At 44.2% G+C, this 16,199-nt stretch overlaps 1 protein-coding gene across 3 annotated transcripts in view; it reads left to right on the forward strand.

Annotated features, from left to right (window-relative positions):
- The window catches only part of AFAP1 (actin filament associated protein 1), a 388,894-nt gene that overhangs the window by 55,890 nt on the left and 316,805 nt on the right, over positions 1 to 16,199 (forward strand). For all 3 annotated transcript variants that reach the window (XM_030191154.1, XM_030191156.1, XM_030191155.1), the window contains exon 2: positions 8,092 to 8,202. The gene's annotated coding sequence lies outside the window, so the exon portion shown is untranslated. The remainder of the gene's footprint in view (positions 1 to 8,091; positions 8,203 to 16,199) is intronic.

The following is a 16,199-nucleotide window of genomic DNA, read 5'->3' on the forward strand; positions in this document are numbered from 1 at the left end:
CTGATGAAGCCCATTCATGGGCTTTTGTCAGCATTACCGCACCGGGGACCACTAGCACAGCTTGATAAGAGGCCCTTAGTGCGTTCAAGGTATTTATAGTTAATTTTTATTCATTAGTCTAAGCTTTTACACACTGTACTGTGGAGGAGTAGCTTAATGGTTAGTGCAATAGCCAGAGAACTGGGTTCAATTCGCACTGTGGTTCCTTGTGACTGAGGGCAAGTCCCTTAACCCTCCATTGCCCCAGGCACAAAATAAATCCCTGTATATAATATGTAAACCGCTTTGATTGTAACCAGAAAAAGGCAGTATATCTCATCCCTTTTCCATCATCATGCTTAAACTGTTCTAAGTACTCTGCCATCAGTGCATTTAGTAGGTTACCCTCTTGTTTTGCATTCTTCAGCAATGTTGAAAACTGCTTGGGATTAGTCGCTGTTCAAACTGTTGCTGGATTTCTTTTATGGTGTCTGTTTTGTTTTCCTGGTTTTCTTTAAAATTGCATAAAAAATCAGCCTGCATAATTTCTGCAACAGTCAGAAAACACTGTTTAATGGTCCCTGAATCTGTGCATGGCTTTATTAAATATTTTCCAACAAATGGAATGTTGGAAAGAATTATGTAAGAGGGATTGATGTCCATCTGTCTGTGGTTAGTCACAGTAACAATAAAAGAGAGAGAGAGATAAGTTCACCTAATTTGCCAATTTGATACATTGGATACATTTGAAAAGCAGAAACAGATCAATTTTTTCAGAGAACCATCTTCCAAAAGACCTGTGTTTTCTATAGGGAATTGCCAGAAGTTGTAACTGTCCAAATATTGACCACTGCTCCATTCGAAAAGCACCTCACAGAGGCAGATAAAGAGTTGGGCCAAAAGGCACAGAGGAATAGCCTAGTGGTTAGTGCAGTAGATTAAGATCCAGGGAAACCTGGTTCAATTCCCACATTAGCTCCTTGTAACTTGGGGCATGTCACCTAATTCTCCATTGCCCCAGGCATAAAAACGTAGGGCCCTGTTTACAAAGAGGGGCATTTTCGAAAGGGATTTCAAGTTGCAATTTGGATGTCCTTGCATAACGTCCAAATCTAGGGGCGGGGAAACCCATATTTTCAAAAAAAGATGGACATCCATCTTTTGTTTCGAAAATACCGTCAGAGATGTCCAAATCCTTAAATTTGGACGTCCCTAGATTTGGACGTTTCTGACTTTCGGCGATTTTCGAAACCAAAGATGTCCATGTCAAAAACGGCCAAATGCAAGCCATTTTGTCATGGGAGGAGCCAGCATTTGTAGTGCACTGGTCCCCCTGACATGCCAGGTTACCAACCAGGCACTCTAGGGGGCACTGCAGTGGACTTCATAAATTGCTCTCAGGTACATAGCTCCCCTACCTTGTGTGCTGAGCCCAAAACCCCACTACCCGCAACTGTACACCACTACCATAGCCCTTACAGGTGAAGGGGGGCACCTAGATGTGGGTACAGTGGGTTTTGGAGGGCTCGCTGTTTCCTCCACAAACGTAACAGGTAGGGGGATGGGGCTGGGTCCGCTTGTCTGAAATGCACTGCACCCACTAAAACTGCTGCATGCGCCATCATGGACCTGAGTATGTCATCTCAGGCTGGCATAGAGGCTGACATGTAATATTTTTAAATATATTTTTTGAGGGTGGGAAGGGGTTAGTGACCACTGGGGGAGTAACAGGAGGTCATCCCCAATTCCCTCCAGTGGTCATCTGGTCATTTCGGGCACCTTTTTGTGCCTTATTCATAAGAAAAACAGGTCTGGTGAAAACATCCAAGTGTTCATCAGGGACGTCCTTGTTTTTTTCAATTATGGGTCAAAGATGTCCAAGTGTTAGGCACGCCCAAATCCCGCCTTCGCTACGCCTCTGAACGCTCCTGTGAAATTAGGCCGTCCTTGTGACGGACTGCAGTTGGAGATGTCCAAAATCGGGTTTCGATTATACCGATTTGGATGTCTCTGGGAGAAGGACGTCCATCTTTCGATTTATGCCGAAAGATGGGCGTCCTTCTCTTTCGAAAATGAGCCCAAAAGGCATGCTGGCATTTTTATCGTGTGCTGTTTAGATGCCCATAGGAATATTATAGGCATCTACTTGGTTAGCGCACGTTAAAAACGCTAGCATGCCTTTGTAAACAGAGCCTGTAGATTGTGAGCTCACTAGGGACAGAGAATGTACCTGCATATAATGTGTAAACCACCACAGAAAGGCAGTGTATCAAATAGATTGCTTATTACCCAAAAACAGAAGGGTGAAGGGAACCAGTGGCAGTTAGGCCACACCGAATAAGAACATTAAAAAAAGATTCAGAAGAAAATTGTTTATAGATATAAAAATTATATATTAAAAGCATGTACAGTATCTGACATGGTCATGTTCTGGTTATCACACTGGCATCAGGAGTGCAATAAATTCTTGTATGTATAATAAAAACAAGAAACTAATGTATTTACAATTTAATACAGCATTCCCAGAGGGACTGAAAACTAAGGCCCCTGTTTAAAAAGCAATGCTAGTGGCTGTTGGTCTGGTACTGCTGAGAGTCGGCAGTGCCACGCGGCTTTGTAAACAGGGGTAAATTATTGCAGTTGTAATTTTAAGATATCTCTTGTGGTGGTGGATATGTATTGATTACTTTATGAATGCAATAATAATTGTTTAGGAAACCAACTCATTTGTAGGCCTGCATGTATATGGAAATTATTTCAGGGCTATGGAGAGAAAAATATAAGTAAATGGCTTTCACCATCATTTTTTGCTTTTAGAGATCATTTTTGAAGGCTTACAAAGCATTTAAAACTAGGTTTGTTTTTCTGAAGTAGGCTTCTTATAGCTATTCTACATGCTGCTTTAGATTCTTTGTAATTTTTCAATTTGTATTATCTTTTCTTTACTTTTTATTCTTTAATTTCTTAAATAATTTCTTTAGGGCTTCATTTTGATTCAAATTTATAATCACAATTAATCACGTGATGAAAGATATGTTATTTATTTTTCTCATTGCAGCTCCTTGTGAGTCTGGGCAGTGGAGCGTTAAGTGACTTGCCCAGAGTCACAAAGAACTGCAGTGGGAAAAATAAATAAAATACCTTTAATTGCGATTACAATTTTAATCAAAATGCAGCCCTGATTAAAACATGTTAAATACCTCACATGTAACTCGTGATTTTAGATATCTGCTACTTACGTGTGGAGGTACACAGCATGCACAGTTTTTTGAAGGGGGCATGATAAGGGCACTTCTGGAAAGTATGAATGTATTTCCAATCTTGAGACAGTAATAATAAATATATCTGATCTTCTACTATAGTACACCAAAATCTGGGCTTAATTCTAACGTGGGACTTATATATGGTATTTTACATTTTTTTTGAAGTTATGGTCATATACTAATGTTTGTATTGGTGTGCAATACCTGTAAAAATTTAGCATGGGAGCCCTAAATAGGTGTTATGACCCGGTAGTAGTGAGCCCCTGTGCCCCGACTGAGCACGGCAGAGATGGAGTGACACCGCACTCGATCAGGCAGCCAGACAACCCCTAGCTTCACCTGGGAAGCGACCACCGTTCACCAAGAGTTGAGCTCCCAGGTGGCCACCAGGACTTCTGGAACCGGCGGGGTTGCACAGCCGCTGACCAGGATGGCAGGAAACAGACACAGTCCAGAACCAGTACTCCGACAGGCAAAGAATAGTCAAAATCAGTCCAGGGTCAAGGCAGGCAGCAAACAAGCATAATCCGAGAAAACTAGCCAAGGTCCGGTGCACAGGAAAACAGGAACAGCCGAATAGTCAGAACAGCACTCCCACAACAACTCCTCAAAACAATTGAAACCAAAGCAATGAAGGCCTGGAGGCAGTGCTTTAAATAGTGAAGCAATCTGAGCAAACCAAACTCAGGTGAATCCAACATGGCTGCCCCCATAGGAGATCCTCCCAAGCCCAAATATGGAGTTCCTTCCTGTTCTCGTTTATACAAGATGGCTGCCCCCTCCTGAGCTAGCCAAGATGGCTGCTGCTCTTGCTCTAAGCCGGATGACGGCTGCCAGCCTTAGGAAACTGAAACAAACCCTCCTAAGACTGAACCTTGTCCCTTTTGGACGGAGCTGAGGAATGACTTAGCCGGGAGGAGCATCGAACAGGTGAGGGACGTAACAATAGGAGGCAGGAAGTCCTACCTATTAACTCTGTTAGCCAGTTTGCACACACTAATCCTAACCTGCTAACTGGTTAACACTTCCATGCCCATTGCCTGCCCATATTATGCACCCTTTGAAAAGTATTTTGAAAAAATAGCTAATGCGCAAGTAGCCTGTTTTTCACGTGCTTAGCATGCATTAAGGCTTAATGGCCTTTAGTAAACGGGCCCCATGATTTACAAATTCTAGATGGCTTCGTTTACACCTATCCCGATTCACACTTGTCAACTATTTGGGGGAGTAATTGTGCTTACTCTCTGGTATTTAAAACCAACTGTAAAATTCAAAATGTAGTGTTTTGTAGCTTGGCTTTTTAATTGGCTTCACTTTGAGGAGCCCATGCAGAAATTACCACAAAAAAAAAAATTACTGCGGCATGCTATAATCAGTGAGCATGCAAATAACTGCAGTGTTAAATAATCCGCAGCTCATTGCATAGGATGAAGGTGAAAGGGGATAGATTCAGAAGTAATGTAAGGAAATACTTCTTCACGGAAAGGGTGATGAATTCGTGGAATGGCCTCCCAGTGGGAGTGGTGGAGATGAAAACAGTATCTGAATTCAAGAAATTTAGAACAAGTACATGGGATCTCTAAGGGAGTGATAGGGAGAGCAGATGGCATGGATGGCACAATCTTGTCATCTCCTCTGTTGAGGCCTCCAGCATTGCTGTTATGGCCAAACTATCCATTGATAGTTGCTAAGCTCATCATGGTACCGGAAGATTGGAGGGTGTCCAATGTAACACCGATTTTTTAAAAAGGTTCCAGAGGTGATCCAGGAAATTATGGACCAGTGAGCCTGCCGTTGGTGCTAGGCAAAATGGTGGAAACCATTATAAAGAACAAAATTATAGAGCATATTCAAAAGCATGAATTAATGAGACAAATCCAACATGGATTTATTGAAGGGAAATCTTGCCTCACCAATGTACTACATTTCTTTGAAGGGGCGAACAAACATGGGGATAAAGGAAAGCCAGTTGATATTGTTTATCTGGATTTCCAAAAGGCATTTGACAAAGTACCTCAAGAAAAGCTCCAGAAGAAATTGGAGAGTCATGGGATAGGAGGTAGTGTCCTATTGTGGATTAAAAACTGGTTAAAAGATAGAAAATAGAGAGTAGGGTTAAATGGTCAGTATTCGCAACATAGAAGGGTAGATATTGGGGTTGCCCAGGGGACTGCTTCTTTTTAACATATTTATAAATGATTTAGAGATGGGAGTAACTAGTGAGGTAATTAGATGACACAAAATTATTCTAAATCACAAGAGGATTGTGAAAAATTACAAGAGGACCTTACGAGATTGGGCATCCAAATGGCAGATGACATTTAATCTGAGCAAGTGCAAAGTAATACATGTGGGAAAGAGGAACCCAAACAATAGCTATGCGATGGAAGGTTCCACATTAGGAGACACCAACCATGAAAGGAAGGTGTCATCGTTGATAACACGGTGAAACCCTCTGCTCTGTGTGTAGTGGCGGCGGCTAAGAAAGCAAATAGAATGTTAAGAAAGGAATGGAAAACAAAAACAAGGATGCTATAATGCCTTTGTATCGCTCCATGGTGTGATTGCACCTCAAATAGTGTTTGCAATTCTGGTCACCACATCTCAAAAAAGATATAGTGAGATTAGAAAAGGTACAGAGAAGGGTGACAAAAATGATAAAGGGGATGGGACGACTTCCCCATGAGGAAAGGCTAGGGCTCTTCAGCTTGGAGAAAAGATGGCTGAGGGAAGATATTATAGAGGTCTACAAAATAATGAGTGGAGTGGAATGGCTAGACGTGAATCGCTTGTTTACTCTTTCCAAAAATATTTTTGTAGCGCCGGATATGATGACGTGCTAGGGGTGGGAAGTACTTCTGGGCTTCTGCGGTAGCCCTGCGGTATGTCCTGTTTAGTGAGTGGTAAGCCCACGTTGGGGCTTACTGCCGCTTAGTAAAAGGGGCCCTAAATGTTTAAACAATTGCAAAGTGTTTTGAAACTGTGTAAGTGGGTTGCGTTTTTTTCTGGAAACTGCGTACATTTAGGGACAGTAGGTATTTTTGTTCCTGAGGCAGTGGAGGGTTAAGTGACTTACCTAAGATCACAAGGAGCTGTAGTGGAATTTGAACCGGGCTCCCCTGGTTCTCAGCCCAATGCTTGAACCATGAGGCCACTCCTCCATTCCAATATGTATGAATGTACCACTAGAGTCAGCCTTATATATAAGGGAGAGTGATATAAGTTGATGCTTTGCTGGTACCTCCATGCGCAAAAATACTCCTGCCTCAGAGCAGGTGTAAATTTGTGCATGAACTTTTAACGAGACAATTTAATACATGGATTTATATATGACTTTCTGAAATAGGCAATTCTATAACTGAATGCTTACAATTAGGTGCCCAGTGGATGCCTGGCAAGGAGCCTATTCTATAGAGGAACATAGACACCTATGTTTCTTTATAAAATGCTGGTGTAATAACATACATACATGCCTAAAATTTAGGTATAAGCATTTACACTAGCTATAGAGTTCAGTGATATGTAGGTGGCAAAATACATAAACCATTATTAATTAAACTTGGAAAAACCACTGCTTAATGTAGGGTTTGATCTATTCTTAGGGAACCTGCCAGTTTCTTATTACTACCTGGATTAGCCACTGGACAAGGTGACAGCATTGCAAATATCTACCTCATGTTCCAAAAAGAAATCACAACCTTGGTATCTTACTGTGTTCTGTTTATTATTTTGTCTGTGTTAATGTTTCTAATCTTCCTTTTTCCTTTATGTAAACCATTTAGACATTTTGCCTTGATATGCGGTATATCAAATACATTGAACTTGAACTTACTCAGTAGGTTATATGTGTAGCTGTTACTCCTGCCAGAATTCTGTGCCAAAAAAAAAAAAAAAATCAAAATTCTGCTTACAAAATTTGCAAATTTTGCAAGTTTGTCATAATTTAACCAATATTACAGCCTCCCCCATAAATAGATACCATCCATATTTTTCCTAGCAGTCATAGCATCCATATTTTTCCAGTCCCCTCTTTCTCTCTCTCTCACACACACACCATCCACCTTTTTTTTAACAGCCCCCTTCCCTCCACCCACCCACAGCATCCACCTTTTTTTAACAACCCTCCCTCCACCAAGGCTCGGGGGGGGGGGGGAGTGGTGGGGAGGCCATCCATCCATTCTCGGAGTGCAGATTCTGCGCAAAATTGCAGAATTCTGTGCAAATTCTGCACTCCGCAGTTGCGCAGAACTCCGGCAGGAGTAATCTGTGTGCACTGGCCATGCTCCACCTGACACTACCCTTGTGTACACCCACCTTCAATCATACACTAGGATATGCAGATAGTTACAGACTAGTATTTAGTGGAATATTAACATATATGAACATATACATAGTCTAATCATTTACTTTCATAATTGGCGTGTTTACTTCAGTACATTTCTATTGCTGATGTTTTATAGGCCCTCCTTCCTTTTGTATTGGGTGGAGGATGTACACCAACCATATTTGTTGTTTTGTTATGTACGTTATTTGTTGAGTGTTTTATGATTATGTACTCCCGCTTAGGTATAGGCAGGTTATCAATGCAATGAATGAATCACTGAATAAAATAAATACATATATGCTTTATAGAATTACCCCATCATCAAAGCAGTTTAGTGTCAAGCCTAGTGAGAAGATTTTAAATAGACTGTGCTTACATTCTGGAGTCTTGCAAAAATAGTCTGCCTGCTAAATGAATTTCATATAAAGGACTTCATATTTCTAGCCAAGGTTTCATAATTTACATTAGTAGCAAGGAAGGTGTTATCATGTTTATGACACTTACACTGTGTCTCTTCCTGAACAGATAGCTTCGCCTGTTTTCCACCTGAAGAAAACCAGCTGAGACTGATCATAAAATCTACTGTATATTGATGGGAACAGTTTTCTCTAACCTGGGAGTTTCTTGGATTTCAAGGTGAGTGAGCTTACTTGGACGATCAGGTCAAGTTCACCAGCAAAAGGGGTGGGTAGGTGAGCAATATGGAGACAAGGAGAGAATCTCGGGCCAAATATTCAAAAATTGCTGAGCTCCTAAATTTACGGTTGTAAGTTAGGCTTCTAGATTTGTACCCAATTTTCAGCCATACTTATGAACCTAAATTTTCTGCTGAAAATTCATCTCAGTTTAGGAGCTTAAAAGCTATGCTTATAAACTTAGGCCTGCCTAATTTACGAGCCTAGTACTGAAAAGGTTTCCCCACCCAAAGTGCATCCCTGTTGCCACCCACTTTCTATGCTCCTAAAATTAGGAGTTTAGTAGAATTTGGAGTATAAAGTTGTACACTCAGGCTTGTAGTAAATTTTCAAGAAGAGGCCAAGGGCCCTGTTTACTAAGCTACTCTGTAGGTGCGTAAACCTTTTAGTGCACGCTAAAAATTAGCGCATGCTAACGGTAGAGTCATCCATAGGAATAGAATGGGTGTCTCTATCATTAGTGCATCTACAGCACAGCTTAGTAAACAGGGCCCCAAGTCAAGAGCATAAATCTTTTGAATTTCAGGCTCCCTGTGCTTTCATTTCACCCATTATCTTGATTTTTTAGGAAATAAATTTGTCCAAGAGGGAAATTATTTGTTGAGGGTGAGAGAACGTTAAGGGAGGTTATCTTGATTACTCAACAGCATATTAACAGTATGGACTCTTGTTGCTTTGACCAGGGACTTTTCCTTAATATAGTTGTGGGATGTTAAGGACCAAGACAAATAGGAAGGGGTGGAGAGACTTCTTTGCATGACTGAGCATAAACTGCTATTAACCTTGGAACTAATAGAGTCAAAATATTAAGTTCTCATATAATAATTTGAATCCCAAATGATTTTATTTTTCTTGAACTATGCCTCTTGGTAGAAGAATGTCAGCCTCTGATTCATGAGCATTCTTAACTTCAGACGAGCTTGTGCCTAGTGTCTGAGCTAACTCAGAACTTTTGGATAAAACCATGGTGATGATTATTTTGTCCGGATTCAGGAGGAGATGCAAAAAAGACCTTGATCCAAACCACAGCTGGTATGAGATGGTTGTGCTGATCATATTTATAAACATAATAACAGAGGTCTGTTAGTTTTAGATGCTGACATGGTAATATTAAAAAAAAAAAAAAAAAAAAAAGCTTTAGGAATGGCATTGGAGCCGTGTGGTTATTACCCTGACAGATGCTGGGCTCCAAATGTAATTGGTTCTCCTCAGGAAGAATATGAAGCTTCCTTTATAACTATGAATCTATTTCATCAATAAAGATTTAAAGGCTAGGACCACTGGTTTCCTGTATTTCACTGCAGAATAACCTGCTGCTGCTGCTTCCTGCAGCCAGCTGCCTCACCTGTGGTTTCTGTTGCCTCTTCCTTGGCCTGCAGACTCAACTTTTCCTGCTGTTAACATGGCGTGCCTGTACTTATGTTGCCTGTATTTTGTTTCTGCCACCCCTGGTACTCTATCCAGTAAAATCAAATCTTATTAAATAAGTGCTATTCCTGCTTTTGTAGCTCTTCTAAAGAATACTTTATTATTATTATTACACTAGTAAAAAAGGCCCGTTTCTGACACAAATGAAACGGGCGCTAGCAAGGTTTTCCTCGGAGTGTGTATGTTTGGGAGAGTGTATGTGAGAGTGACTGTTTGAGAGTCAGAGTGAAAGTGTGAGTGTGTGAGAGAGAGAGTGTGTTTGTGAGAGAGTGTGTGTGTGAGAATGAGAGTGTGTGCAAGTGTGTATGTGAGACACAGTGTGATAGAGAGTGTGTGTGTGTGCCCATCCATGCTCCTCTGTCCCCTGCCCCCTCCATTCATCCCTATCCAGCATTTTCCCTCTCTGCCTGAGGCCTGCCCTGCAATCCATATCCATCCATGCCCATCTGTCCCTTCCATTCATCCCTATCCAGCAATTCCCCTCTCCCTGAGTCCTGCTCTTCCAATCCATGCCCATCCATGCTCATCTGTCACCTGGCCCCTCCATTTTTCCCTATCCAGCATTTCCCCTCTCTGCCTGAGGCCTGCTCTGCAATCCATATCCATCCATGCCCATCTGTCCCCTCCATTCATCCCTATCCAGCAATTCCCCTCTCCCTGAGTCCTGCCCTTCCAATCCATGCCCATCCATGCTCCTCTGTCACCTGGCCCCTCCATTTTTCCCTATCCAGCATTTCCCCTCTCTGCCTGAGGCCTGCTCTGCAATCCATATCCATCCATACCCATCTGTCCCCTCCATTCATCCCTATCCAGCAATTTCCTTCTCCCTGAGTCCTGCCCTTCCAATCCATGCCCATCCATGCTCATCTGTCACCTGGCCCCTCCATTTTTCCCTATCCAGCATTTCCCCTCTCTGCCTGAGGCCTGTCCTGCAATCCATATCCATCCATGGCCATCTGTCTCCTCCATTCATCCCTATCCAGCAATTCCCCTCTCCCTGAGTCCTGCCCTTCCAATCCATGCTCCTCTGTCACCTGGCCCCTCCATTCATCCCTATCCAGCAATTCCCCTCTCTGCCTGAGGCCTGCCCTGCAATCCATATGCATCCATGGCCATCTGTGCCCTCCATTCATCCCTATCCAGCAATTCCCCTCTCCCTGAGTCCTGCCCTTCCAATCCATGCCCATCCATGCTCATCTGTCACCGAGCCCCTCCATTTTTCCCTATCCAGCATTTCCCCTCTCTGCCTGAGGCCTGCTCTGCAATCCATATCCATCCATGCCCATCTGTCCCCTCCATTCATCCCTATCCAGCAATTCCCCTCTCCCTGAGTCCTGCCCTTCCAATCCATGCCCATCCATGCTCCTCTGTCACCTGGCCCCTCCATTTTTCCCTATCCAGCATTTCCCCTCTCTGCCTGAGGCCTGCTCTGCAATCCATATCCATCCATACCCATCTGTCCCCTCCATTCATCCCTATCCAGCAATTTCCTTCTCCCTGAGTCCTGCCCTTCCAATCCATGCCCATCCATGCTCATCTGTCACCTGGCCCCTCCATTTTTCCGTATCCAGCATTTCCCCTCTCTGCCTGAGGCCTGTCCTGCAATCCATATCCATCCATGGCCATCTGTCTCCTCCATTCATCCCTATCCAGCAATTCCCCTCTCCCTGAGTCCTGCCCTTCCAATCCATGCTCCTCTGTCACCTGGCCCCTCCATTCATCCCTATCCAGCAATTCCCCTCTCTGCCTGAGGCCTGCCCTGCAATCCATATGCATCCATGGCCATCTGTGCCCTCCATTCATCCCTATCCAGCAATTCCCCTCTCCCTGAGTCCTGCCCTTCCAATCCATGCCCATCCATGCTCATCTGACACCTGGCCCCTCCATTTTTCCGTATCCAGCATTTCCCCTCTCTGCCTGAGGCCTGTCCTACAATCCATATCCATCCATGGCCATCTGTGCCCTCCATTCATCCCTATCCAGCAATTCCCCTCTCCCTGAGTCCTGCCCTTCCAATCCATGCCCATCCATGCTCCTCTGTCACCTGGCCCCTCCATTCATCCCTATCCAGCAATTCCCCTCTCTGCCTGAGGCCTGCCCTGCAATCCATATGCATCCATGGCCATCTGTGCCCTCCATTCATCCCTATCCAGCAATTCCCCTCTCCCTGAGTCCTGCCCTTCCAATCCATGCCCATCCATGCTCATCTGTCACCTGGCCCCTCCATTTTTCCCTATCCAGCATTTCCCCTCTCTGCCTGAGGCCTGCCCTGCAATCCATATCCATCCATGGCCATCTGTCCCCTCCATTCATTCTTATCCAGCAATTCCCGTCTCCCTGAGTCCTGCCCTTCGAATCCATGCCCATCCGTGCTCATCTGTCACCTGGCCCCTCCATTCATCCCTATCCAGCAATTCCCCTCTCTGCCTGAGGCCTGCCCTGCAATCCATATGCATCCATGGCCATCTGTGCCCTCCATTCATCCCTATCCAGCAATTCCCCTCTCCCTGAGTCCTGCCCTTCCAATCCATGCCCATCCATGCTCATCTGTCACCTGGCCCCTCCATTTTTCCGTATCCAGCATTTCCCCTCTCTGCCTGAGGCCTGTCCTACAATCCATATCCATCCATGGCCATCTGTGCCCTCCATTCATCCCTATCCAGCAATTCCCCTCTCCCTGAGTCCTGCCCTTCCAATCCATGCCCATCCATGCTCCTCTGTCACCTGGCCCCTCCATTCATCCCTATCCAGCAATTCCCCTCTCTGCCTGAGGCCTGCCCTGCAATCCATATGCATCCATGGCCATCTGTGCCCTCCATTCATCCCTATCCAGCAATTCCCCTCTCCCTGAGTCCTGCCCTTCCAATCCATGCCCATCCATGCTCATCTGTCACCTGGCCCCTCCATTTTTCCCTATCCAGCATTTCCCCTCTCTGCCTGAGGCCTGCCCTGCAATCCATATCCATCCATGGCCATCTGTCCCCTCCATTCATTCTTATCCAGCAATTCCCGTCTCCCTGAGTCCTGCCCTTCGAATCCATGCCCATCCGTGCTCATCTGTCACCTGGCCCCTCCATTTTTCCCTATCCAGCAATTGCCCTCTCTCCCTGAGGCCTGCCCTGCAATCCATTTCCATCCATGCCCATCTGTCCCCTCTATTCATCCCTATCCAGCAATTTCCCTCTCTCCCTGAGTCCTGCCCTCCCAATCCATGCCCATCCATGCTCCTCTGTCCCCTGCCGCCTCCATTCATCCTTTTGCAGCAAGTCCCCTGTCTCCCTTTCATGACCCCCCCTTGCATCCATGCTCCTCTCTCTCCCATGTCCCATTCCCAGCCTGGGCCGCTCTCTTCTCCCCCCCCCCCCTTCGCATCCATGCTGTCGTTTCTCCCCTGCCCTCCCGCTCCCATTGTTGTTCTTTAGTGGCCACCCTCTTCTCTCCCCCCAACATGGTTGTTTTTTTTTTTTCTTTTCTTGTTTTTAAATTTACCTCCGTGCCGGTTCCGGCAGCGAAGCGTCAGGGAAGGAGGCGGCGCTCCCGACGTCTAGGTTTCCCTTCGCTGTGTTCCGCCTTCTTTTGACGTCATCCTTGACGTCAGAAGGAGGCGGAACACAGCGAAGGGAAGGCTAGACGTCGAGAGCGCCGCCTCCTTCCCTGACGCTTCGCTGCCGAGCGTTGCGATTGGTTGAGTGTCATTGCTCCGCCCTCGACGTCATCACGTTTGACGCGTGGGCGGGGCAGACACAATGCGATCTCACCCCCTTCACTTTAGAATGTTGGCTAACAGAGGCTTCATTAGAACGTTGGAGGTGCGTTTTATATAGAGAGATTTGTATCCCACATTATCCCACCTTTTTGCAGGCTCAGTGTGGCTTACAATTCATCATGGATACTGGAAATAGAAAAGAATGTACATTTGTTTTAACAGAAGTTTTGGTTACATGATGGTGAAATACATGATAGTGTTAGAGCCAAAGGCATTAGGTACAAGATAGTGAGAAAGCAAAAGACATTAAAGAACATTCCTGGATATCTTGAAGAAAGTAGAGTTACGCATGTTGTTCTTTATGATATATTTTGTCGAAGAGATAAGTTTTCAGGAGTTTGCGGAAAGTGGTCATTTCGTAGACCGATTTCAGGTTACGTGGCAGTGAGTTCCAGAGCTGTGTGCTTGTATAGGAAAAGGTTGATGCATGCATTGATTTGTATTTCAAGCCTCTACATTTACTGGAAAGTGTTTGCAAATCAGCTACCTGGTCCTCTCTTCGTACTTTCACTTTGCATTACTGGCTGGACCAATCTTCCATCAGTACTTGTGGGTCAACTCTTGCCTGATCATGTGACTTGGTTGCTCCTCAGTAATGAAAAATAATCTGCAAATTGGAGTCACCATTTGGGAGGGATTAGGTGCAGAAGGAAATGAGCGTTGGGAGGTAGGCGTAGAAAGATAGAGAGGAATGGATATGTGGTAGCAAAAAGGATAATGGGAAACATGGTCAGTGTATAACAGTTGTCAATAAGAATCATGTGGGCAAGTTTTGGTTAGGTTGAATCGTTAGGATAGGCTATCTTGAAGAGATGGGTCTTCAGTGCTTTTCTGATCAAATAATATCAAATAAATTGAACTAGACACAGGATGCTGGATTTGATAGCTGTTTGGGCTCACCCTGCATGGCATTTCTTATGTTCTTAATAGGAGGATACAGTTCTGATCAGGGGGTTTTATTTTCATGATTGTTAATATGTCTATGATGTATTTTTATTGATGTAAGCTGCTTTGAGCTATTACTAGCCAAGCAATATAAAATGGGAAGATGAAAATCTTTTTTATTATTATTAAAGTAATACCAGCAATATGAAATAGAAAAAAAAATATCCGACTGTTTCCGTGGATCCTGCTTAGAAGTAGCTCTGAAGGAATCGGGCATTACTCCTGTCTTTCTGCCTTTTCCAGGACTTTATCGAGGATTTGACTGTTTTAGGTAGGGATTTTGTTTTGTCTTTTAGTAAGTCTACATAAGATGCGGGCTCACGATTAAGATAATATTGCTGGTGTGGTATCAAACAATTTCATTGTATTTTATTCCTTTAGACTTTTTTTTGGGGGGGGGGGGGGGTGGATCTTTCTGATTAGAAGGAACTTGAGCACTGTCTGTGTTTCCTGTTTTGCATCTTGTGATGTTTAGGCAAATAGTTTGGCACTGTGCTGCACCATTTTTAAGGGACATATTAATGCTTCTTGTAAATAATTTGTCTTAAATTTATAAAAGTAAAAATTAAAAAATGTACAGATTCTGTTCAGTGGCACTGTCCTTAAGAGGCCATCTGGTGACTACCCAGATAAAGTGAGACCAGAAAAATTGCTGTGCTGACTTTATTCAGATTTATATCTGGATAGCAGTTTGAATTATATTGTAACCCGCCTCAAACCATATTGAATGGGATTTGATGGATTATAAGCCATTGATAACATAACTAACAGCATTGCCACTTTCCAGTTAGTAACAGCTATTGATGCTATACCCAGTTAGTCAACACTGCTTGGCATCCAGATAGTAGCGTTGGATATCTATGTTTTATTTAATTGCTTCAGCTGGCTTTAAAACAATGCCAAATATTGATTTGATGATTTGTATTTTACATTTTATATGTAGAGTAGTCTTCTAATCTGGTAGTCAAGTACTCTGTGAGTTAAGGCACTGTGTGCTGTTACAATATTCCTGTGGTAATGGGGAGGGGTAAATATGCAGGCTTACCAGCCTGAAAGAGCTCAACCACATATTTTAGTTCCAGTAGAAATGACCAATGCCGTTAGTTCATTTCAGCTTCATAATTGGGCCTTAATCCTATTGAATGCTCGCTTTGCTAGGAATAAAATTGTTCTTATCACAGATTTGATTAGTTCTCAAAATCCTGATTTACTTTGCATTTGCCAGGTATTTGTGACCTGGATTGGCCACTGTTGGAAACAGGATGCTGGGCTTGATGGACCTTTGGTCTTTCCCAGTATGGCAATACTTATTGTAACCCTCAGGGGTTAAAATTATTTTTTTTATTTAAATAAACTTACCTGGGCTTCCCCAGGCTTTGATGTGGCCACTTCGGGCCATTTTGGTTGTCCCTGGCTGGCAGGAGTGCTTTGGTGCTCAGGGCTGCTCATTTGGCCAGCCCGAGGGTGTACCAGCTGGTCTGGGGCTGTTCCGACGCTGCCCGGACGGTCTAGGCATCTTCGGGCCCATTTTGGGCCAGGTTGCAGTGAGCATTGGTGGCCAGTGGGCTCCGTCAAAACACGCTGGATGCGAGTGAGGAGAACCAGCCTAAATCCCAGCAGGAAAATGCCCGGCTATCGGCCTAGCCTGCTGGGAGGGGGGGGGGGGGGGGGCGGACTGAGCATGTGCAGTGGGTTTCTGGTGGGTTTTGGAGGGCTCGCATTTACCACCACAAGTGTAACAGGTAGGGGCCTGCATACTGCTGTGATGGACCTGAGTATGACATTTGAGGCTGGCACCA

Source organism: Microcaecilia unicolor, chromosome 2 (assembly GCF_901765095.1).
Source record: "Microcaecilia unicolor chromosome 2, aMicUni1.1, whole genome shotgun sequence".
In the NCBI taxonomy this organism is placed as follows: Eukaryota; Metazoa; Chordata; class Amphibia; order Gymnophiona; family Siphonopidae; genus Microcaecilia; species Microcaecilia unicolor.